Here is a 24,961-nt window from a genome sequence, read left to right on the forward strand (position 1 = left end):
CACTGTCAAGAAGCTGGCAGAGGCACACACCACTGTGCTGCTTCTGAAGCTGACAGATGCCCACACCACTGCACTGTCCAGAAGCAGACAGAGTCTCACACCAGTGCGCTGCTCAGAAGCTGTCAGAGGCACACACCACTGCACTGGTCACAAGCTGACAGAGGCACACTTCACTGCACTGCTCAGAAGCTGAAAGAGGCACACACCACTGCACTGCTCAGAAGCTGACAGAGACACACACCACTGCACTGTGTCCAGAAGCTGAGAAAAGCACACACCACTGCACTGCTCTGCTCAGAAGCTGACAGAGGCACACACCACTGCACTGTCCAGAAGCTGACAGAGGCACAGACTGCTCTTCTCAGAAGCTGACGAGGAACATACCATTGCACTGTCCAGAAGATGACAGAGGCACACATCACTGCACTGTCCAGAAGATGACAGAGGCACACACCACTGCACTGCTTTGCTCAGAAGCTGACGAGGAACATACCATTGCACTGTCCAGAAGATGACAGAGGCACACACCACTGCACTGTCCAGAAGCTGACAGAGGCACACACCACTGTGCTGCTCTGCTCAGAAGCGGACAGAGGAACATACACTACACTGTCCAGAAGATAACAGAGGCACACACCACTGCACTGCTCTGCTCAGAAGCTGAAAGAGGCACACACCACTGCACTGGTCACAAGCTGACAGAGGCACACTTCACTGTGCTGCTCAGAAGCTGAAAGAGGCGCACACCACTGCACTGCTCAGAAGCTGACAGAGACACACACCACTGCACTGTGTCCAGAAGCTGAGAAAAGCACACACCACTGCACTGCTCTGCTCAGAAGCTGACAGAGGCACCCACCACTGCACTGTCCAGAAGCTGACAGAGGCACAGACCACTGCACTGCTCTTCTCAGAAGATGACGAGGAACATACCATTGCACTGTCCAGAAGATGACAGAGGCACACACCACTGCACTGTCCAGAAGATGACAGAGGCACACACCACTGCACTGTCCAGAAGATGACAGAGGCACACACCACTGCACTGCTTTGCTCAGAAGCTGAAAGAGGCACACACCACTGCACTGTCCAGAAGCTGACAGAGGCACACACCACTGTGCTGCTCTGCTCAGAAGCGGACAGAGGAACATACACTACACTGTCCAGAAGATAACAGAGGCACACACCACTACACTGCTCTGCTCAGAAGCTGAAAGAGGCACACACCACTGCACTGGTCACAAGCTGAAAGAGGCACACATCACTGCGCTGCTCAGAAGCTGAAAGAGGCACACACCACTGCACTGCTCTTCTCAGAAGCTGACGAGGAACATACCATTGCACTGTCCAGAAGATGACAGAGGCACACACCACTGCACTGTCCAGAAGATGACAGAGGCACACATCACTGCGCTGCTCAGAAGCTGACAGAGGCACAGACCACTGCACTGCTCTTCTCAGAAGCTGACGAGGAACATACCATTGCACTGTCCAGAAGATGACAGAGGCACACACCACTGCACTGTCCAGAAGATGACAGAGGCACACACCACTGTACTGCTCAGAAGCTGAAAGAGGCACACACCACTACACTTGTCACAAGCTTTCAGGTGGCACACACCACTGCGCTGCTCAGAAGCTGAAATAGGCACACACCACTGCACTGCTCTTATCATACGTTGACAGAGGCACACACTACTGCAATGTCCAGAAGCTGACAGAGGCACATACCACTGCGCTCTGACAGAGGCACACACCACTGTACTGCTCAGAAGCTGACAGAGGCACACACCACTGCACTGCTCAGAAGCTGTCAGAGGCAAACACCACTGCACTGCTCAGAAGCTAACGGAGGCACACACCACTGTGCTGCTCAGAAGCTGACAGAGGCACACACCACTGAACTGTTCAGAAGCTGACAGAGGCACACACCACTGCACTGTCCAGAAGCTGACAGAGGCACACACCACTGCACTGCTCAGAAGCTGACAGAGGCACACACCACTGCACTGTCCAGAAGCTGACAGAGGCACACACCACTGCACTGTTTGGAAGCTGACAGAGGCACACACCACTGCACTGCTCAGAAGTAGTCCGAGGCAAACACCACTGCACTGTTCAGAAGCTGACAGAGGCAAACTCCACTGTGCTGCTCACAAGCTGACAGAGGCACACTCCACTGCATTGGTCACAAGCTGACAGAGGCACACACCACTACACTGTCCAAAAGCTGACAGAGGCACACACCACTGCCCTGCCTCTGCTCAGAAGCTGACATAGGCACACATCACTGCATTGCCCAGTAGCTGACAGAGGCACACACCATTGCACTTTTCACAAGCTGACAGAGGCACACCACTGCACTGCCCAGAAGCTGACAGAGGCACACACTACTGCACTGTTTGGAAGCTGACAGAGGCACACACCACTGCACTGTTTGGAAGCTGACAGAGGCACACACCACTGCACTGCTCAGAAGTAGACAGAGGCAAACATCACTGCACTGGTCACAAGCTGACAGAGGCACACACCACTGCACTGTCCAAATGCTGACAGAGGTACACACCACTGCCCTGCCTCTGCTCAGAAGCTGACAGAGGCACACAGCACTGCATTGCCCAGTAGCTGACAGAGGCACACACCATTGCACTTTTCACAAGCTGACAGAGGCACACCACCTCACTGCCCAGAAGCTGACAGAGACACACACCACTGCACTGATCACAAGCTGACAGTGGCACACACCACTGCACTGCCCAGAAGCTGACAGAGGCACACACCACTGTACTGCTCAGAAGCTGACAGAGGCACACACCACTGCACTGCTCAGAAGCTGTCAGAGGCAAACACCACTGCACTGCTCAGAAGCTAATGGAGGCACACACCGCTGTGCTGCTCAGAAGCTGACAGAGGCACACACCGATGCACTGTTCAGAAGCTGACAGAGGCACACACCACTGCACTGTCCAGAAGCTGACAGAGGCACACACTACTGCACTGCTCAGAAGCTGACAGAGGCCCACACCACTGCACTGTCCAGAAGCTGACAGAGGCACACACCACTGCACTGTCCAGAAGCTGACAGAGGCACACACCAATGCACTGTCCAGAAGCTGACAAAGGCACACACAATGCACTGCTCTGCTCAGAAGCTGACAGAGGCACATACTACTGCACTGTTCTGCTCAGAAGCTGACAGAGGCACACACCACTGCGCTGCTCAGAAGCTGAAAAAGGCACATACCACTGCACTGCTCAGAAGCTGACAGAGGCACACACACCACTGCACTGTCCAGAGGCTGAGAAAGGCACACACCACTACACTGCTCTGCTCAGAATCTGACCGAGGCACACACTACTGCACTGCTCTGCTCAGAATCTGACCGAGGCACACACTACTGCACTGCTCTGTTCAGAAGCTGACAGAGGCACACACCAATGCACTATCCAGAAGCTGACAGAGGCACACACCTCTGCAATGCCCAGAAGCTGACAGAGGCACATACCACTGCACTGCACTGCTCAGAAGCTGAAGAGGCACACACTACTACTCTGCTCAGAAGCTGACAGAGGCAAACACTACTGCTCTGCTCAGAAGCTGAAAGAGGCACACACTATTGATCTGCTCAGAAGCTGACAGAGGCACACATCTCTACACTGTCAAGAATCTGGCAGAGGCACACACCACTGTGCTGCTTCTGAAGCTGACAGATGCCCACACCACTGCACTGTCCAGAAGCAGACAGAGTCTCACACCAGTGCGCTGCTCAGAAGCTGTCAGAGGCACACACCACTGCACTGGTCACAAGCTGACAGAGGCACACTTCACTGCACTGCTCAGAAGCTGAAAGAGGCACACACCACTGCACTGCTCAGAAGCTGACAGAGACACACACCACTGCACTGTGTCCAGAAGCTGAGAAAAGCACACACCACTGCACTGCTCTGCTCAGAAGCTGACAGAGGCACACACCACTGCACTGTCCAGAAGCTGACAGAGGCACAGACTGCTCTTCTCAGAAGCTGACGAGGAACATACCATTGCACTGTCCAGAAGATGACAGAGGCACACATCACTGCACTGTCCAGAAGATGACAGAGGCACACACCACTGCACTGCTTTGCTCAGAAGCTGACGAGGAACATACCATTGCACTGTCCAGAAGATGACAGAGGCACACACCACTGCACTGTCCAGAAGCTGACAGAGGCACACACCACTGTGCTGCTCTGCTCAGAAGCGGACAGAGGAACATACACTACACTGTCCAGAAGATAACAGAGGCACACACCACTGCACTGCTCTGCTCAGAAGCTGAAAGAGGCACACACCACTGCACTGGTCACAAGCTGACAGAGGCACACTTCACTGTGCTGCTCAGAAGCTGAAAGAGGCGCACACCACTGCACTGCTCAGAAGCTGACAGAGACACACACCACTGCACTGTGTCCAGAAGCTGAGAAAAGCACACACCACTGCACTGCTCTGCTCAGAAGCTGACAGAGGCACCCACCACTGCACTGTCCAGAAGCTGACAGAGGCACAGACCACTGCACTGCTCTTCTCAGAAGATGACGAGGAACATACCATTGCACTGTCCAGAAGATGACAGAGGCACACACCACTGCACTGTCCAGAAGATGACAGAGGCACACACCACTGCACTGTCCAGAAGATGACAGAGGCACACACCACTGCACTGCTTTGCTCAGAAGCTGAAAGAGGCACACACCACTGCACTGTCCAGAAGCTGACAGAGGCACACACCACTGTGCTGCTCTGCTCAGAAGCGGACAGAGGAACATACACTACACTGTCCAGAAGATAACAGAGGCACACACCACTACACTGCTCTGCTCAGAAGCTGAAAGAGGCACACACCACTGCACTGGTCACAAGCTGACAGAGGCACACATCACTGCGCTGCTCAGAAGCTGAAAGAGGCACACACCACTGCACTGCTCTTCTCAGAAGCTGACGAGGAACATACCATTGCACTGTCCAGAAGATGACAGAGGCACACACCACTGCACTGTCCAGAAGATGACAGAGGCACACATCACTGCGCTGCTCAGAAGCTGACAGAGGCACAGACCACTGCACTGCTCTTCTCAGAAGCTGACGAGGAACATACCATTGCACTGTCCAGAAGATGACAGAGGCACACACCACTGCACTGTCCAGAAGATGACAGAGGCACACACCACTGTACTGCTCAGAAGCTGAAAGAGGCACACACCACTACACTTGTCACAAGCTTTCAGGTGGCACACACCACTGCGCTGCTCAGAAGCTGAAATAGGCACACACCACTGCACTGCTCTTATCATACGTTGACAGAGGCACACACTACTGCAATGTCCAGAAGCTGACAGAGGCACATACCACTGCGCTCTGACAGAGGCACACACCACTGTACTGCTCAGAAGCTGACAGAGGCACACACCACTGCACTGCTCAGAAGCTGTCAGAGGCAAACACCACTGCACTGCTCAGAAGCTAACGGAGGCACACACCACTGTGCTGCTCAGAAGCTGACAGAGGCACACACCACTGAACTGTTCAGAAGCTGACAGAGGCACACACCACTGCACTGTCCAGAAGCTGACAGAGGCACACACTACTGCACTGCTCAGAAGCTGACAGAGGCCCACACCACTGCACTGTCCAGAAGCTGACAGAGGCACACACCACTGCACTGTTTGGAAGCTGACAGAGGCACACACCACTGCACTGCTCAGAAGTAGTCCGAGGCAAACACCACTGCACTGTTCAGAAGCTGACAGAGGCAAACTCCACTGTGCTGCTCACAAGCTGACAGAGGCACACTCCACTGCATTGGTCACAAGCTGACAGAGGCACACACCACTACACTGTCCAAAAGCTGACAGAGGCACACACCACTGCCCTGCCTCTGCTCAGAAGCTGACATAGGCACACATCACTGCATTGCCCAGTAGATGACAGAGGCACACACCATTGCACTTTTCACAAGCTGACAGAGGCACACCACTGCACTGCCCAGAAGCTGACAGAGGCACACACTACTGCACTGTTTGGAAGCTGACAGAGGCACACACCACTGCACTGTTTGGAAGCTGACAGAGGCACACACCACTGCACTGCTCAGAAGTAGTCAGAGGCAAACATCACTGCACTGGTCACAAGCTGACAGAGGCACACACCACTGCACTGTCCAAATGCTGACAGAGGTACACACCACTGCCCTGCCTCTGCTCAGAAGCTGACAGAGGCACACAGCACTGCATTGCCCAGTAGCTGACAGAGGCACACACCATTGCACTTTTCACAAGCTGACAGAGGCACACCACCTCACTGCCCAGAAGCTGACAGAGACACACACCACTGCACTGATCACAAGCTGACAGTGGCACACACCACTGCACTGCCCAGAAGCTGACAGAGGCACACACCACTGTACTGCTCAGAAGCTGACAGAGGCACACACCACTGCACTGCTCAGAAGCTGTCAGAGGCAAACACCACTGCACTGCTCAGAAGCTAATGGAGGCACTCACCGCTGTGCTGCTCAGAAGCTGACAGAGGCACACACCGATGCACTGTTCAGAAGCTGACAGAGGCACACACTACTGCACTGCTCAGAAGCTGACAGAGGCCCACACCACTGCACTGTCCAGAAGCTGACAGAGGCACACACCACTGCACTGTCCAGAAGCTGACAGAGGCACACACCAATGCACTGCTCAGAAGCTGACAAAGGCACACACCAATGCACTGTCCAGAAGCTGACAAAGGCACACACAATGCACTGCTCTGCTCAGAAGCTGACAGAGGCACATACTACTGCACTGTTCTGCTCAGAAGCTGACAGAGGCACACACCACTGCGCTGCTCAGAAGCTGAAAAAGGCACATACCACTGCACTGCTCAGAAGCTGACAGAGGCACACACACCACTGCACTGTCCAGAGGCTGAGAAAGGCACACACCACTACACTGCTCTGCTCAGAATCTGACCGAGGCACACACTACTGCACTGCTCTGTTCAGAAGCTGACAGAGGCACACACCAATGCACTATCCAGAAGCTGACAGAGGCACACACCTCTGCAATGCCCAGAAGCTGACAGAGGCACATACCACTGCACTGCACTGCTCAGAAGCTGAAGAGGCACACACCACTGCACTGGTCACAAGCTGACAGAGGCACACTTCACTGCACTGCTCAGAAGCTGAAAGAGGCACACACCACTGCACTGCTCAGAAGCTGACAGAGACACACACCACTGCACTGTGTCCAGAAGCTGAGAAAAGCACACACCACTGCACTGCTCTGCTCAGAAGCTGACAGAGGCACACACCACTGCACTGTCCAGAAGCTGACAGAGGCACAGACTGCTCTTCTCAGAAGCTGACGAGGAACATACCATTGCACTGTCCAGAAGATGACAGAGGCACACATCACTGCACTGTCCAGAAGATGACAGAGGCACACACCACTGCACTGCTTTGCTCAGAAGCTGAAAGAGGCACACACCACTGCACTGTCCAGAAGCTGACAGAGGCACACACCACTGTGCTGCTCTGCTCAGAAGCGGACAGAGGAACATACACTACACTTTCCAGAAGATAACAGAGGCACACACCACTGCACTGCTCTGCTCAGAAGCTGAAAGAGGCACACACCACTGCACTGGTCACAAGCTGACAGAGGCACACTTCACTGTGCTGCTCAGAAGCTGAAAGAGGCGCACACCACTGCACTGCTCAGAAGCTGACAGAGACACACACCACTGCACTGTGTCCAGAAGCTGAGAAAAGCACACACCACTGCACTGCTCTGCTCAGAAGCTGACAGAGGCACCCACCACTGCACTGTCCAGAAGCTGACAGAGGCACAGACCACTGCACTGCTCTTCTCAGAAGATGACGAGGAACATACCATTGCACTGTCCAGAAGATGACAGAGGCACACACCACTGCACTGTCCAGAAGATGACAGAGGCACACACCACTGCACTGTCCAGAAGATGACAGAGGCACACACCACTGCACTGCTTTGCTCAGAAGCTGAAAGAGGCACACACCACTGCACTGTCCAGAAGCTGACAGAGGCACACACCACTGTGCTGCTCTGCTCAGAAGCGGACAGAGGAACATACACTACACTGTCCAGAAGATAACAGAGGCACACACCACTACACTGCTCTGCTCAGAAGCTGAAAGAGGCACACACCACTGCACTGGTCACAAGCTGACAGAGGCACACATCACTGCGCTGCTCAGAAGCTGAAAGAGGCACACACCACTGCACTGCTCTTCTCAGAAGCTGACGAGGAACATACCATTGCACTGTCCAGAAGATGACAGAGGCACACACCACTGCACTGTCCAGAAGATGACAGAGGCACACATCACTGCGCTGCTCAGAAGCTGACAGAGGCACAGACCACTGCACTGCTCTTCTCAGAAGCTGACGAGGAACATACCATTGCACTGTCCAGAAGATGACAGAGGCACACACCACTGCACTGTCCAGAAGATGACAGAGGCACACACCACTGTACTGCTCAGAAGCTGAAAGAGGCACACACCACTACACTTGTCACAAGCTTTCAGGTGGCACACACCACTGCGCTGCTCAGAAGCTGAAATAGGCACACACCACTGCACTGCTCTTATCATACGTTGACAGAGGCACACACTACTGCAATGTCCAGAAGCTGACAGAGGCACATACCACTGCGCTCTGACAGAGGCACACACCACTGTACTGCTCAGAAGCTGACAGAGGCACACACCACTGCACTGCTCAGAAGCTGTCAGAGGCAAACACCACTGCACTGCTCAGAAGCTAACGGAGGCACACACCACTGTGCTGCTCAGAAGCTGACAGAGGCACACACCACTGCACTGTTCAGAAGCTGACAGAGGCACACACCACTGCACTGTCCAGAAGCTGACAGAGGCACACACTACTGCACTGCTCAGAAGCTGACAGAGGCACACACCACTGCACTGTCCAGAAGCTGACAGAGGCACACACCACTGCACTGTTTGGAAGCTGACAGAGGCACACACCACTGCACTGCTCAGAAGTAGTCCGAGGCAAACACCACTGCACTGTTCAGAAGCTGACAGAGGCAAACTCCACTGTGCTGCTCACAAGCTGACAGAGGCACACTCCACTGCATTGGTCACAAGCTGACAGAGGCACACACCACTACACTGTCCAAAAGCTGACAGAGGCACACACCACTGCCCTGCCTCTGCTCAGAAGCTGACATAGGCACACATCACTGCATTGCCCAGTAGCTGACAGAGGCACACACCATTGCACTTTTCACAAGCTGACAGAGGCACACCACTGCACTGCCCAGAAGCTGACAGAGGCACACACTACTGCACTGTTTGGAAGCTGACAGAGGCACACACCACTGCACTGTTTGGAAGCTGACAGAGGCACACACCACTGCACTGCTCAGAAGTAGTCAGAGGCAAACATCACTGCACTGGTCACAAGCTGACAGAGGCACACACCACTGCACTGTCCAAATGCTGACAGAGGTACACACCACTGCCCTGCCTCTGCTCAGAAGCTGACAGAGGCACACAGCACTGCATTGCCCAGTAGCTGACAGAGGCACACACCATTGCACTTTTCACAAGCTGACAGAGGCACACCACCTCACTGCCCAGAAGCTGACAGAGACACACACCACTGCACTGATCACAAGCTGACAGTGGCACACACCACTGCACTGCCCAGAAGCTGACAGAGGCACACACCACTGCACTGATCACAAGCTGACAGAGGCACACACCACTGCACTGCTCAGAAGCTGTCAGAGGCAAACACCACTGCACTGCTCAGAAGCTAATGGAGGCACACACCACTGTGCTGCTCAGAAGCTGACAGAGGCACACACCGATGCACTGTTCAGAAGCTGACAGAGGCACACACCACTGCACTGTCCAGAAGCTGACAGAGGCACACACTACTGCACTGCTCAGAAGCTGACAGAGGCCCACACCACTGCACTGTCCAGAAGCTGACAGAGGCACACACCACTGCACTGTTTGGAAGCTGACAGAGGCACACACCACTGCACTGCTCAGAAGTAGTCAGAGGCAAACACCACTGCACTGTTCAGAAGCTGACAGAGGCAAACTCCACTGTGCTGCTCACAAGCTGACAGAGGCACACTCCACTGCATTGGTCACAAGCTGACAGAGGCACACACCACTACACTGTCCAAAAGCTGACAGAGGCACACACCACTGCCCTGACTCTGCTCAGAAGCTGACATAGGCACACATCACTGCATTGCCCAGTAGCTGACAGAGACACACACCATTGCACTTTTCACAAGCTGGCAGAGGCACACCACTGCACTACCCAGAAGCTGACAGAGGCACACACAACTGCACTGTTTGGAAGCTGACAGAGGCCCACACCACTGCACTGTCCAGAAGCTGACAGAGGCACACACCACTGCACTGCTCAGAAGTAGTCAGAGGCAAACATCACTGCACTGGTCACAAGCTGACAGAGGCACACACCACTGCACTGTTTGGAAGCTGACAGAGGCACACACCACTGCACTGCTCAGAAGTAGTCAGAGGCAAACATCACTGCACTGGTCACAAGCTGACAGAGGCACACACCACTGCACTGTCCAAAAGCTGACAGAGGTACACACCACTGCCCTGCCTCTGCTCAGAAGCTGACAGAGGCACACATCACTGCATTGCCCAGTAGCTGACAGAGGCACACACCATTGCACTTTTCACAAGCTGACAGAGGCACACCACCTCACTGCCCAGAAGCTGACAGAGACACACACCACTGCACTGATCACAAGCTGACAGAGACACACACCACTGCACTGATCACAAGCTGACAGTGGCACACACCACTGCACTGCCCAGAAGCTGACAGAGGCACACACCACTGCACTGCTCAGAAGCTGACAGAGGCCCACACCACTGCACTGTCCAGAAGCTGACAGAGGCACACACCACTGCACTGTTTGGAAGCTGAATGAGGGACACACCACTGCACTGCTCAGAAGTAGTCAGAGGCAAACACCACTGCACTGCTCAGAAGCTGACAGAGGCAAACTCCACTGTGCTGCTCACAAGCTGACAGAGGCACACTCCACTGCATTGGTCACAAGCTGACAGAGGCACACACCACTGCACTGTCCAAAAGCTGACAGAGGCACACACCACTGCCCTGTCTCTGCTCAGAAGCTGACAGAGGCACACATCACTGCATTGCCCAGTAGCTGACAGAGGCACACAGCATTGCACTTTTCACAAGCTGACAGAGGCACACCACTGCACTGCCCAGAAGCTGACAGAGGCACACACCACTGCACTGATCACACGCTGACAGAGGCACACACCACTGCACTGGTCAGAAGCTGACAGAGGCACACACCACTGCACTGGTCAGAGGCTGACAGACACACACGCACTACTCCACAGGTCACAAGCTGACAAATACACACCACTGCACTGCTCAGAAACTGACAGAGGCACACATCACTGCACTGCCCAGAAGCTGACAGAGGCACACATCACTGCACTGCCCAGAAGCTGACAGAGGCACACATCACTGCACTGCCCAGAAGATGACACAAGCACACACCACTGCACAGTTCAGATGCTGACAGAAGCACACACCACTGCACTGGTCACAAGCTGACAGAGGCACACTTCACTGCGCTGCTCAGAAGCTGAAAGAGGCACACACCACTGCACTGCTCAGAAGCTGACAGAGACACACACCACTGCACTGTGTCCAGAAGCTGAGAAAAGCACACACCACTGCACTGCTCTGCTCAGAAGCTGACAGAGGCACACACTACTTTGTGCTCTGCTCAAAAGCTGACAGAGGCACACACCACTGCACTGTCCAGAAGCTGACAGAGGCACAGACCACTGTTGTGCTCTGCTCAGAAACTGAAAAAGGCACACACTACTTCACTGCTCTGCTCGGAAGCTGACAGAGGCACATACCACTGCACTGCTCTTCTCAGAAGCTGGCGAGGAACATACCATTGCACTGTCCAGAAGATGACAGAGGCACACACCACTGCACTGTCCAGAAGATGACAGAGGCACACACCACTGCACTGCTTTGCTCAGAAGCTGAAAGAGGCACACACCACTGCACTGCCCAGAAGCTGACAGAGGCACACACCACTGCGCTGCTCTGTTCAGAAGCGGACAGAGGAACATACCACTACACTGTCCAGAAGATAACAGAGGCACACACCGCTGTACTGCTCTGCTCAGAAGCTGAAAGAGGCACACACCACTACACTAGTCAAAAGCTTTCAGGTGGCACACACCACTGCACTGCTCAGAAGCTGACATAGGCACACACCACTGCACTGCTCTTCTCAGAAGCTGACGAGGAACATACCATTGCACTGTCCAGAAGATGACAGAGGCACACACCACTGCACTGTCCAGAAGATGACAGAGGCACACACCACTGCACTGCTCAGAAGCTGAAAAAGGCACATACCACTGCACTGCTCAGAAGCTGACAGAGGCACACACACCACTGCACTGTCCAGAGGCTGAGAAAGGCACACACCACTACACTGCTCTGCTCAGAATCTGACCGAGGCACACACTACTGCACTGCTCTGTTCAGAAGCTGACAGAGGCACACACCAATGCAGTATCCAGAAGCTGACAGAGGCACACACCTCTGCACTGCCCATAAGCTGACAGAGGCACACACTACTGCTCTGCTCAGAAGCTGAAAGAGGCACACACTACTGCTCTGCTCAGAAGCTGACAGAGGCACACACTACTGCTCTGCTCAGAAGCTGACAGAGGCACACACTACTGCTCTGCTCAGAAGCTGAAAGAGGCACACACTACTGCTCTGCTCAGAAGCTGACAGAGGCACACATCACTGCACTGTCAAGAAGCTGGCAGAGGCACACACCACTGTGCTGCTTCTGAAGCTGACAGATGCCCACACCACTGCACTGTCCAGAAGCAGACAGAGTCACACACCACTGCACTGGTCACAAGCTGTCAGAGGCACACACCACTGCACTGGTCACAAGCTGTCAGAGGCACACTTCACTGCGCTGCTCAGAAGCTGAAAGAGGCACACACCACTGCACTGTGTCCAGAAGCTGAGAAAAGCACACACCACTGCACTGCTCTGCTCAGAAGCTGACAGAGGCACACACCACTGCACTGTCCAGAAGCTGACAGAGGCACAGACCACTGCACTGCTCTTCTCAGAAGCTGACGAGGAACATACCATTGCACTGTCCAGAAGATGACAGAGGCACACACCACTGCACTGTCCAGAAGATGACAGAGGCACACACCACTGCACTGCTCTGCTCAGAAGCTGAAAGAGGCACATACCACTACACTAGTCACAAGCTTTCAGGTGGCACACACCACTGCGCTGCTCAGAAGCTGAAATAGGCACACACCACTGCACTGGTCTTCTCATAAGTTGACAGAGGCACACACTACTGCAATGTCCAGAAGCTGACAGAGGCACACTTAACTGCACTGCTCAGAAGCTGACAGAGGCACACACCACTGCACTGCTCAGAAGCTGTCAGAGGCAAACACCACTGCACTGCTCAGAAGCTAACAGAGGCACACACCACTGTGCTGCTCAGAAACTGACAGAGGCACACACCGCTGCACTGCTCAAAAGCTGACAGAGGCACACACCACTGCACTGTCCAGAAGCTGACAGAGGCACACACTACTGCACTGCCCAGAAGCTGACAGAGGCCCACACCACTGCACTGTCCAGAAGATGACAGAGGCACAGACCACTGCACTGTTTGGAAGCTGACAGAGGCAAACACCACTGCACTGCTCGGAAGTAGTCAGAGGCAAACTCCACTGTGCTGCTCACAAGCTGACAGAGGCACACTCCACTGCATTGGTCACAAGCTGACAGAGGCACACACCACTGCACTGTCCAGAAGCTGACAGAGGGACACACCATTGCACTTTTCACAAGCTGACAGAGGCAAACCACTGCACTGCTCAGAAGCTAACAGAGGCACACACCACTGTGCTGCTCAGAAGCTGACAGAGACACACACCGCTCGCTGCACTGCTCAGAAGCTGACAGAGGCACACACCACTGCACTGTCCAGAAGCTGACAGAGGCCCACACCACTGCACTGTCCAGAAGCTGACAGAGGCCCACACCACTGCACTGTTTGGAAGCTGACAGAAGCACACACCACTGCACTGCTCAGAAGTAGTCAGAGGCAAACACCACTGCACTGCTCAGAAGCTGACAGAGGCAAACTCCACTGTGCTGCTAACAAGCTGACAGAGGCACACTCCACTGCCCTGCCTCTGCTCAGAAGCTGACAGAGGCACACATCACTGCATTGCCCAGTAGCTGACAGAGGCACACACCATTGCACTTTTCACAAGCTGACAGAGGCACACCACTGCACTGCCCAGAAGCTGACAGAGGCACACACCACTGCACTGATCACAAGCTGACAGAGGCACACTCCACTGCACTGCCCAGAAGCTGACAGAGGCACACACCACTGCACTGCACAGAAGCTGACAGAGGCACACACCACTGCACTGGTCAGAAGCTGACAAAGGCACGCACCACTGCACTGTCCAGAAGCTGACAGAGGCACACACCATTGCACTTTTCACAAGCTGACAGAGGCACACACCACTGCCCTGCCTCTGCTCAGAAGCTGACAGAGGCACACATCACTGCATTGCCCAGTAGCTGACAGAGACACACACCATTGCACTTTTCACAAGCTGACAGAGGCACACCACTGCACTGCCCAGAAGCTGACAGAGGCACACACCACTGCACTGATCACAAGCTGACAGAGGCACACACCACTGCACTGCCCAGAAGCTGACAGAGGCACACACCACTGCACTGTTTGGAAGCTGACAGAGGCACACACCACTGCACTGCTCAGAAGTAGTCAGAGGCAAACACCACTGCACTGCTCAGAAGCTGACAGAGGCAAACTCCACTGTGATGCTCACAAGCTAACAGAGGCACACTCCACTGCATTGGTCACAAGCTGACAGAGGCACACACCACTGGACTGTCCAAAAGCTGACACAGGCACACACCACTGCCCTTCCTCTGCTCAGAAGCTGACAGAGGCACACATCACTGCATTGCCCAGTAGCTGACAGAGGTACACACCATTGCACTTTTCACAAGCTGACAGAGGCACACACCACTGCACTGCCCAGAAGCTGACAGAGGCACACACCACTGCACTGGTCAGAAGCTGACAGAGGCACACACCACTGCACTGGTCACAAGCTGACAGACACACACGCACTACTCCACAGGTCACAAGCTGACAAATACACACCACTGCACTGCTCAGAAACTGACAGAGGCACACATCACCGCACTGCCCAGAAGATGACACAAGCACACACCACTGCACTGTTCAGATGCTGACAGAGGCACACACCACTGCACTGGTCACAAGCTGACAGAGGCACACTTCACTGCACTGCTCAGAAGCTGAAAGAGGCACACACCACTGCACTGCTCAGAAGTTGACAGAGACACACACCACTGCACTGTGTCCAGAAGCTGAGAAAAGCACACACCACTGCACTGCTCTGCTCAGAAGCTGACAGAGGCACACACTACTTTGTGCTCTGCTCAAAAGCTGACAGAGGCACACACCACTGCACTGTCCAGAAGCTGACAGAGGCACACACCACTGCACTGTCCAGAAGCTGACAGAGGCACACACCACTGCACTGTCCAGAAGCTGACAGAGATACACACAACTGCACTGTCCAGAAGCTGACAGAGGCACAGACCACTGATGTGCTCTGCTCAGAAACTGAAAAAGGCACACACTACTTCACTGCTCTGCTCGGAAGCTGACAGAGGCACATACCAATGCACTACTCTTCTCAGAAGCTGACGAGGAACATACCATTGCACTGTGCAGAAGATGACAGAGGCACACACACCACTGCACTGTCCAGAAGCTGACAGAGGCACACACCACTGTACTGCTCAGAAGCTGAAAGAGGCACACATCACTGCACTGTCCAGAAGCTGACAGAGGCACACACCACTGTGCTGCTCTGCTCAGAAGCGGACAGAGGAAAATACCACTACACTGTCCAGAAGATAACAGAGGCACACACCACTGCACTGCTCTGCTCAGAAGCTGAAAGAGGCACACACCACTACACTAGTCAAAAGCTTTCAGGTGGCACACATCACTGTGCTGCTCAGAAGCTGACATAGGCACACACCACTGCACTGCTCTTATCATAAGTTGACAGAGGCACACACTACTGCAATGTCCAAAACCTGGCAGAGGCACACACCACTGCGCTCTGACAGAGGCACACACCACTGCTCTGCTCAGAATCTGACAGAGGCACACACCACTGCACTGCTCAGAAGCTGTCAGAGGCAAACACCACTGCACTGCTCAGACGCTAACAGAGGCACACACCACTGTGCTGCTCAGAAGCTGACAGAGGCACACACCGCTGCACTGCTCAAAAGCTAACAGAGGCATACACCACTGCACTGTCCAGAAGCTGACAGAGGCACACACTACTGCACTGCCCAGAAGCTGACAGAGGCACACACCACTGCACTGTTTGGAAGCTGACAGAGGCACACACCACTGCACTGCTCAGAAGTAGTCAGAGGCAAACACCACTGCACTGCTCAGAAGCTGACAGAGGCAAACTCCACTGTGCTGCTCACAAGCTGACAGAGGCACACTCCACTGCAATGGTCACAAGCTGACAGAGGCACACACCACTGCCATGCCTCTGCTCAGAAGCTGACAGAGGCACACAACACTGCACTGTCCTGAAGCTGACAGAGGCACATACCACTGCCCTGCTCAGAAGCTGACAGAGGAACACACCACTGCACTGCCCAGAAGCTGACAGAGGCACACATCACTGCATTGCCCAGTAGTTGACAGAGGCACACACCATTGCACTTTTTACAAGCTGACAGAGGCACACCACTGCACTGCCCAGAAGCTGACAGTGACACAAACCACTGCACTGATCACAAGCTGACAGAGGCACACACCACTGCACTGCCCAGAAGCTGACAGAGGCACACACCACTGCACTGCCCAGAAGCTGACAGAAGCACACACCACTGCACTGGCCAGAAGCTGACAGAGGCACACACCACTGCACTGGTCACAAGTTGTCAGACACACACGCACTACTCCACAGGTCACAAGCTGACAAATATACACCACTGCATTGCTCAGAAACTGACAGAGGCACACATCACTGCACTGCCCAGAAGCTGACAGAGGCACACACCACTGCACTGCCCAGAAGCTGACAGAGGCACACACCACTGCACTGCCCTTAAGCTGACAGAGGCACACATCACTGCACTGCCCAGCAAGCTAACACACACACACACACCACTGCACTGCCCATAAGCTGACTGAGGCACACACCACTGCACTGTTCAGAAGCTGACAGAGGCACACATCACTGCACTGCCCAGAAGATGACACAAGCACACACCACTGCACTGTTCAGAAGCTGACAGAGGCACACATCACTGCACTGCCCAGAAGATGACACAAGCACACACCACTGCACTGTTCAGAAGCTGACAGAGGCACACATCACTGCACTGCCCAGCAAGCTGACACACACACACCACTGTACTGCCCAGAAGCTGACTGAGGCACACACCACTGCACTGCTCAGAAGCTGACTGAGGCACACACCACTGCACTGTTCAGAAGCTGACAGAGGCACACATCACTGCACTGCCCAGCAAGCTGACACACACACACACCACTGCACTGCCCAGAAGCTGACTGAGGCACACACCACTGCACTGCTCAGAAGCTGACTGAGGCACACACCACTGCACTGTTCAGAAGCTGACAGAGGCACACATCACTGCACTGCCCAGCAAGCTGACACACACACACACACCACTGCACTGCCCAGAAGCTGACTGAGGCACACACCACTGCACTGCTCAGAAGCTGACTGAGGCACACACCACTGCACTGTTCAGAAGCTGACAGAGGCACACATCACTGCACTGCCCAGCAAGCTGACACAAACACAACTCACTGCACTGCCCATAAGCTGACTGAGGCACACATCACTGCACTGCCCAGCAAGCTGACACAAACGCACACCACTGCACAGAAGCTGAAGTGATGGCTGATGTTCAGTAGACTGACAGCTCCCTATGCCAGGCTAACAGTGGAGTGGACTGTTTAGTATTAAATGTCTGACTTGCTGGCCCTCCCATTAATCATTAAGTAATGCTCTGAATTGCACCTGAAAGGTCAGACCTCCTGTACATCACTTTAGATAAATTAGCTGCTTATTCAATCTCAGCTCCTTCCCCCTTTCTTGTGTTCTCTGACCGTCTTTTGGTGCTGATGATGCGACTAATAAACATGAAAAATATTGTTACTCAGCTATTTCCATCATCTACTCATTATACAGAATAAAGGACAAATGGGACAAGAATTTGATGAATACAAACTCATATGTCTAGTGTATATATACAGATGTTATAGTCTGAATGTGTGTATATATGTGTGTGTGTATGTGTGTATGCATATGAGCATGTGTAGGTGTGTAGTTTGTGTTAGTGTGTTTGTGTAGTGTGTATGTTTATGTATGTTGTGTGTATGTGTACAGCATTTGTGTGTATTTCTATGTGTGTGTATGTATGTAGTGTGTATATGTGTAGTGTGTGTTTCTATGTGTGCATGTGTGTGTGTGTAGTATGTGTGTAGTGTGTATATGTGTAGTGTGTGTTTCTATGTGTGCATGTATATGTGTGTAGTATGTGTGCATGTATATGTGTGTAGTATGTGTGTAGTGTGTATATGTGTAGTGTGTGTTTCTATGTGTGCATGTATATGTGTGTAGTGTGTATATGTGTAGTGAGTGTTTCTATGTGTGCATGTATATGTGTGTGTATGTATGTAGTGTGTATATGTGTAGTGTGTGTTTCTATGTGTGCATGTATATGTGTGTGTATGTATGTAGTGTGTATATGTGTAGTGATTGTTTCTATGTGTGCATGTATATGTGTGTAGTATGTGTGTAGTGTGTATATGTGTAGTGTGTGTTTCTATGTGTGCATGTATATGTGTGTAGTATGTATGTAGTGTGTATATGTGTAGTGTGTGTTTCTATGTGTGCATGTATATGTGTGTAGTATGTGTGTAGTGTGTATATGTGTAGTGTGTGTTTCTATGTGTGCATGTATATGTATGTAGTATGTGTGTAGTGTGTATATGTGTAGTGTGTGTTTCTATGTGTGCATGTATATGTATGTAGTGTGTATATGTGTAGTGAGTGTTTCTATGTGTGCATGTATATGTGTGTGTATGTATGTAGTGTGTATATGTGTAGTGTGTGTTTCTATGTGTGCATGTATATGTGTGTGTATGTATGTAGTGTGTATATGTGTAGTGTGTGTTTCTATGTGTGCATGTATATGTGTGTGTATGTATGTAGTGTGTATATGTGTAGTGTGTGTTTCTATGTGTGCATGTGTGTGTGTGTGTATGTATGTATGTAGTGTGTATATGTGTAGTGTGTGTTTCTATGTGTGCATGTATATGTGTGTAGTATGTGTGTAGTGTGTATATGTGTAGTGTGTGTTTCTATGTGTGCATGTATATGTGTGTAGTATGTATGTAGTGTGTATATGTGTAGTGTGTGTTTCTATGTGTGCATGTATATGTGTGTGTATGTATGTAGTGTGTATATGTGTAGTGTGTGTTTCTATGTGTGCATGTGTGTGTGTGTGTATGTATGTATGTAGTGTGTATATGTGTAGTGTGTGTTTCTATGTGTGCATGTATATGTGTGTAGTATGTGTGTAGTGTGTATATGTGTAGTGAGTGTTTCTATGTGTGCATGTATATGTGTGTAGTATGTGTGTAGTGTGTGTTTCTATGTGTGCATGTATATGTGTGTAGTATTTGTGTAGTGTGTATATGTCTGGTTTCTCTGTGTTTCTATATGTGCATGTATATGTGTGTAGTGTGTGACTGTATTTGTGTAGTGTGTGTGTGTTCAGTGGCGTCACTAGGGTTGGTGTCACCCGGTGCGGTAAGTCATGGTGTCACCCCCCCCCCAGAAAGCAGACACACACAAAAACACAGGCAAAAACACATACAAACACTCAGACACACTTAAAAACATACTCAGATGCACACTCAAACACTAGGAAACACACTCAGACACACACACAAAAACACACACACACACACACACAAAAACTCAGACACACACATACAAAATATGTAAACTGCACTGCATTAATTATGAAAAGGTTTAGGCGCATAAACTATGAAAATTCTGCTCTCTGACCCTGTTCCAAGTCTGTCAGTGCTCAGCCCTGGGCCGCATGTCACTGAGCAGTGAGCCCAGATAGGCAGGCAGGTTTAGGCTAGCAGCGCAACTTTGCAAGCCCCACGGCACGCCCACAACATTCATAGTGAAATTGGGCAGGGGAGGAGCAAAGTGCAAACAAGCAAAAGCAGCCGGGAAAACTATTTGTTGAAATTGCAGCACTGGCTCAAGGGGCAAAAAAATTGTGTGTCTACAACTTCCCCAGTCCCACTAATGTTCACAAATGCCTGCCTCTAATAAAATAATCTATGCATCTCAACATTGTATTTCTTTAAATTTCAATAAAATTTAAAAAAAAAAAAAAAAAAAATTATTTTGGTGTCACCCCCTGGAGGGTGTCACCCAGGTGCGGCCTGCACCCCCCGCACCCCCTAGTGACGCCACTGTGTGTGTTTATGTATGTTGTGTGTATGTGTACAGTATGTGTTTGGGTTCCTATGTCTGCATTTATGTGTGTATGTGCAGTGTGTGCATTTCTATGTGTGCATGTATGTGTGTGTAGTTTCTGTGGGTATATTTCAGTAGTGTGTATATGTTTAGTATGTGTGTGTTTCTATGTGTGCATGTATGTATTTGTGAGCGTATATATGTGTAGTATATGTGTGCATGCATGTAGTTGTGTGTGTATATATATATATATATATATATGTGTGTAGTCTAGGTGTACATGTATGTGTTTGTGTGTGTTTATGTGCATAGCATATGTGTTCATATATGTATTTGCGTGTGTATATATGTGTAGTATATGTGTGCATGTATGTGTTTGTGTGTGTTTATGTGTATAGTAAATGTGTGCATGTATGTGTTTGTGTGTGTATATATGTGTAGTATATGTGTGCATGTATGTGTTTGTATGTGTATATATGTGTAGTATATGTGTGCATGTATGTGTTTATGTGTGTAGTAAATGTGTGCATGTATGTGTTGTGTGTGTATATATGTGTAGTATATGTGTGCATGTATATGTGTAGTGTTTATATGTGTATGTGTTTATATGTGTGCATGTATGTGTGTCTGTGTAGTTTGTGTGTGTATGTGTATAGTATGTATGTGTAGTGTGTATGTGTTTCTATGTTTGCATGAATTTATTTGTGTTTGTATATGTGTAGTGTGTGTGTTTGTGTGTATGTATGTGTTAGTGTGGGTGTATTTGTGTATTGTGTGTGTAGTTTGTGTTGTGTGTGCATGTATAGTGTGTGTGTGTGTGTAGTTTGTGTGTGTGTGTGTGTGTGTATTTGTGTAGTGTGTGTGTAGTGTGTGTGGTGTGTAGTTTGTGTAGGTGTATTTGTGTAGTGTTTGTGTGTTAATTTGTGTAGTGTGTGTGGGGCATAGTTTGTGTGGGTGTATCTGTGTAGTATGTGTGTATAGTGTGTGTGTAGTTTGTGTGGGTGTTTTTGTGTATAGTGTGTGTGTGTGTGGGTGTAGTTTGTGTGGGTGCATTTGTGTAGTTTTTGTGGGTGTATTTGTGTAGTTTTTGTGGGTGTATTTGTGTAGTGTGTGTGTGTAGTTTGTGTGGGTGTATTTGTGTAGTGGGTGTGTGTATTTTTGTGGGTGCATTGGTGTAGTATGTGTGTGTATTTGTGTAGTGTGTGTGTGTAGTTTGTGTTGGTGTATTTGTGTGTGTGTGTGTGTGTAGTTTGTGTGGGTGTATTTGTGTAGTGTTTGTGTAGTTTGTATGGGTGTATTTGTGTAGTGTGTGCGTGTAGTTTGTGTGGGCGTATTTGTGTAGTGCTGGTGCATTTGTGTGTTTAGTGTACGTGTGTAGTTTGTGTGGGTGTATTTGTGTAGTGTGTGTGTGTGTAGTTTGTGTGTTGGTGTATTTGTGTAGTGTGTGTTTGTTTGTGTGTGTATGTGTGTAGTATGTGTGTTTAGTTTGTGTGGGTGTATTTGTGTAGTGTGTGTGTGTGTGTAGTTTGTGTGGGTGCATGTGTGTAGTTTGTGTGTGTGTGTAGTTTGTGTGTAGTTTCTGTGGGTGTATTTGTATAGTGTGTGTGTGTGTGTGTGTAGTTTGTATGTAGTGTGTGTGTGTAGTTTGTTGTGTGTTTGTGTGTAGTGTGTGTGTGTCTGTGTATAGTGTGTGTGTATGTAGTTTGTGTGTGTGTTTGTGTGTGCGTGTGTGTAGTGTGATTGTGTGTGTAGTGTGTGTGTAGTTTGTATGGGTGTATTTGTGTAGTGTGTGCGTGTGTAGTTTGTGTGGGCGTATTTGTGTAGTGCGGGTGCATTTGTGTGTTTAGTGTGTGTGTGTAGTTTGTGTGTGTTGGTGTATTTGTGTAGTGTGTGTTTGTTTGTGTGTGTATGTGTGTAGTGTGTGTGTTTAGTTTGTGTGGGTGTATTTGTGTAGTGTGTGTGTGTGTGTAGTTTGTGTGGGTGCATGTGTGTAGTTTGTGTGTGTGTAGTTTGTGTGTAGTTTCTGTGGGTGTATTTGTATAGTGTGTGTGTGTGTGTAGTTTGTATGTAGTGTGTGTGTGTAGTTTGTTGTGTGTTTGTGTGTAGTGTGTGTGTGTCTGTGTATAGTGTGTGTGTATGTAGTTTGTGTGGGTGTTTGTGTGTGCGTGTGTGTAGTGTGATTGTGTGTGTAGTGTGTGTGTAGTTTGTATGGGTGTATTTGTGTAGTGTGTGCGTGTGTAGTTTGTGTGGGCGTATTTGTGTAGTGCGGGTGCATTTGTGTGTTTAGTGTGTGTGTGTAGTTTGTGTGTGTTGGTGTATTTGTGTAGTGTGTGTTTGTTTGTGTGTGTATGTGTGTAGTGTGTGTGTTTAGTTTGTGTGGGTGTATTTGTGTAGTGTGTGTGTGTGTAGTTTGTGTGGGTGCATGTGTGTAGTTTGTGTGTGTGTGTAGTTTGTGTGTAGTTTCTGTGGGTGTATTTGTATAGTGTGTGTGTGTGTGTAGTTTGTATGTAGTGTGTGTGTGCGTAGTTTGTTGTGTGTTTGTGTGTAGTGTGTGTGTGTGTGTAGTTTGTGTGTGTGTGTTTGTGTGCGCGTGTGTGTAGTGTGATTGTGTGTGTGTAGTGTGTGTGTCTGTGTGTGCAGTGTGTGTGTGTGCAGTATGTAGTGTGTGTGTGTGTTTGTGTGTGCATGTGTGTAGTGTGTGTGTGTGTCTGTGTGTGCAGTGTATGTGTGTGCAGTATGTAGTGTGTGTGTGTAGTTTGTGTGTGTGTTTATGTGTGCGTGTGTGTAGTGTGTATGTATGTGTGTGTGTATAAAGTCCAAGCTGCAGCAGCACTGTGTAAAAAGATTTTTATTCAAGCCAAAAATAAAAACTTGAATAAAAACCTTTTTACACAGTGCTGCTGCAGCTTGGACTTTCTACAATTTTTACTGGGTTCTGGAGGTATAAACCTTGGCAGCTTGTACGGACTAAAAACCTCACTGAGTGCTGAACAGTAATTTGTTATTGAATATGTGTGCATGTATGTGTTTGTGTGTGTAGTTTGTGTGTGTGTATGTGTGAAGTGTGTGTGTGTAGTTTGTGTGTGTGTGTAGTTTGTGTGTGTGTGTAGTGTGCGTGTGTGTAGTGTTTGTGTGTGTAGTTTGTGTGTATGTGTGAAGTGTGTGTGTGTAGTTTGTGTGTGTGTGTAGTTTGTGTGTGTGTGTAGTGTTTGTGTGTGTAGTTTGTGTGTGTGTGTAGTTTGTGTGTGTGTAGTGTGCGTGTGTGTAGTGTTTGTGTGTGTAGTTTGTGTGTATGTGTGAAGTGTGTGTGTGTAGTTTGTGCGTGTGTGTAGTGTGCGTGTGTGTAGTGTGCGTGTGTGTAGTTTGTGTGTGTGTGTATGTGTGAAGTGCGTGTAGTTTGTGTGTGTGTGTAGTGTGCGTGTGTGTAGTGTTTGTGTGTGTAGTTTGTGTGTGTATGTGTGAAGTGTGTGTGTGTAGTTTGTGTGTGTGTAGTGTGCGTGTGTGTAGTTTGTGTTTGTGTGTAGTGTGCGTGTGTAGTGTGCGTGTGTGTAGTGTTTGTGTGTGTAGTTTGTGTGTGTGTGTGTGTGAAGTGTGTGTGCGTAGTTTGTGTGTGTGTGTAGTGTGCGTGAGTGTAGTTTGTGTGTGTGTGTGTATGTGTGAAGTGTGTGTGTAGTGTGCGTGTGTGTGTAGTGTGCGTGTGTGTATTGTTTGTGTGTGTAGTTTGTGTGTGTGTGTGTAGTGAGTGTGTGTGTAGTTTGTGTGTGTAGTTTGTGTGTGTGTTTATGTGTATGTGTGCGTGTGTAGTGTGCGTGTGTGTGTGTAGTTTGTGTGTGTGTGTAGTGTGCGTGTGTGTAGTGTGCGTGTGTGTAGCTTGTGTGTGTGTATAGTGTGCGTGTGTGTGTGTGTGTGTAGTGTGTGTGTAGTTTGTGTGTGTGTGTAGTGTGTGTGTGTGTGTAGTGTGTGTGTGTAGTGAGCGTGTGTGTGTAGTGTGCGTGTGTGTGTAGTGTGTGTAGTTTGTGTGTGTGTGTATGTGTGCGTGTGTGTGTAGTGTGCGTGTGTGTGTAGTGTGTGTAGTTTGTGTGTGTGTGTATGTGTGCGTGTGTGCAGATTCTAAAACCCTAACAACACACACCATTGTCTTTAAT

Source organism: Bombina bombina, chromosome 3 (genome assembly GCF_027579735.1).
Source record: "Bombina bombina isolate aBomBom1 chromosome 3, aBomBom1.pri, whole genome shotgun sequence".
NCBI classification, from domain to species: domain Eukaryota; kingdom Metazoa; phylum Chordata; class Amphibia; order Anura; family Bombinatoridae; genus Bombina; species Bombina bombina.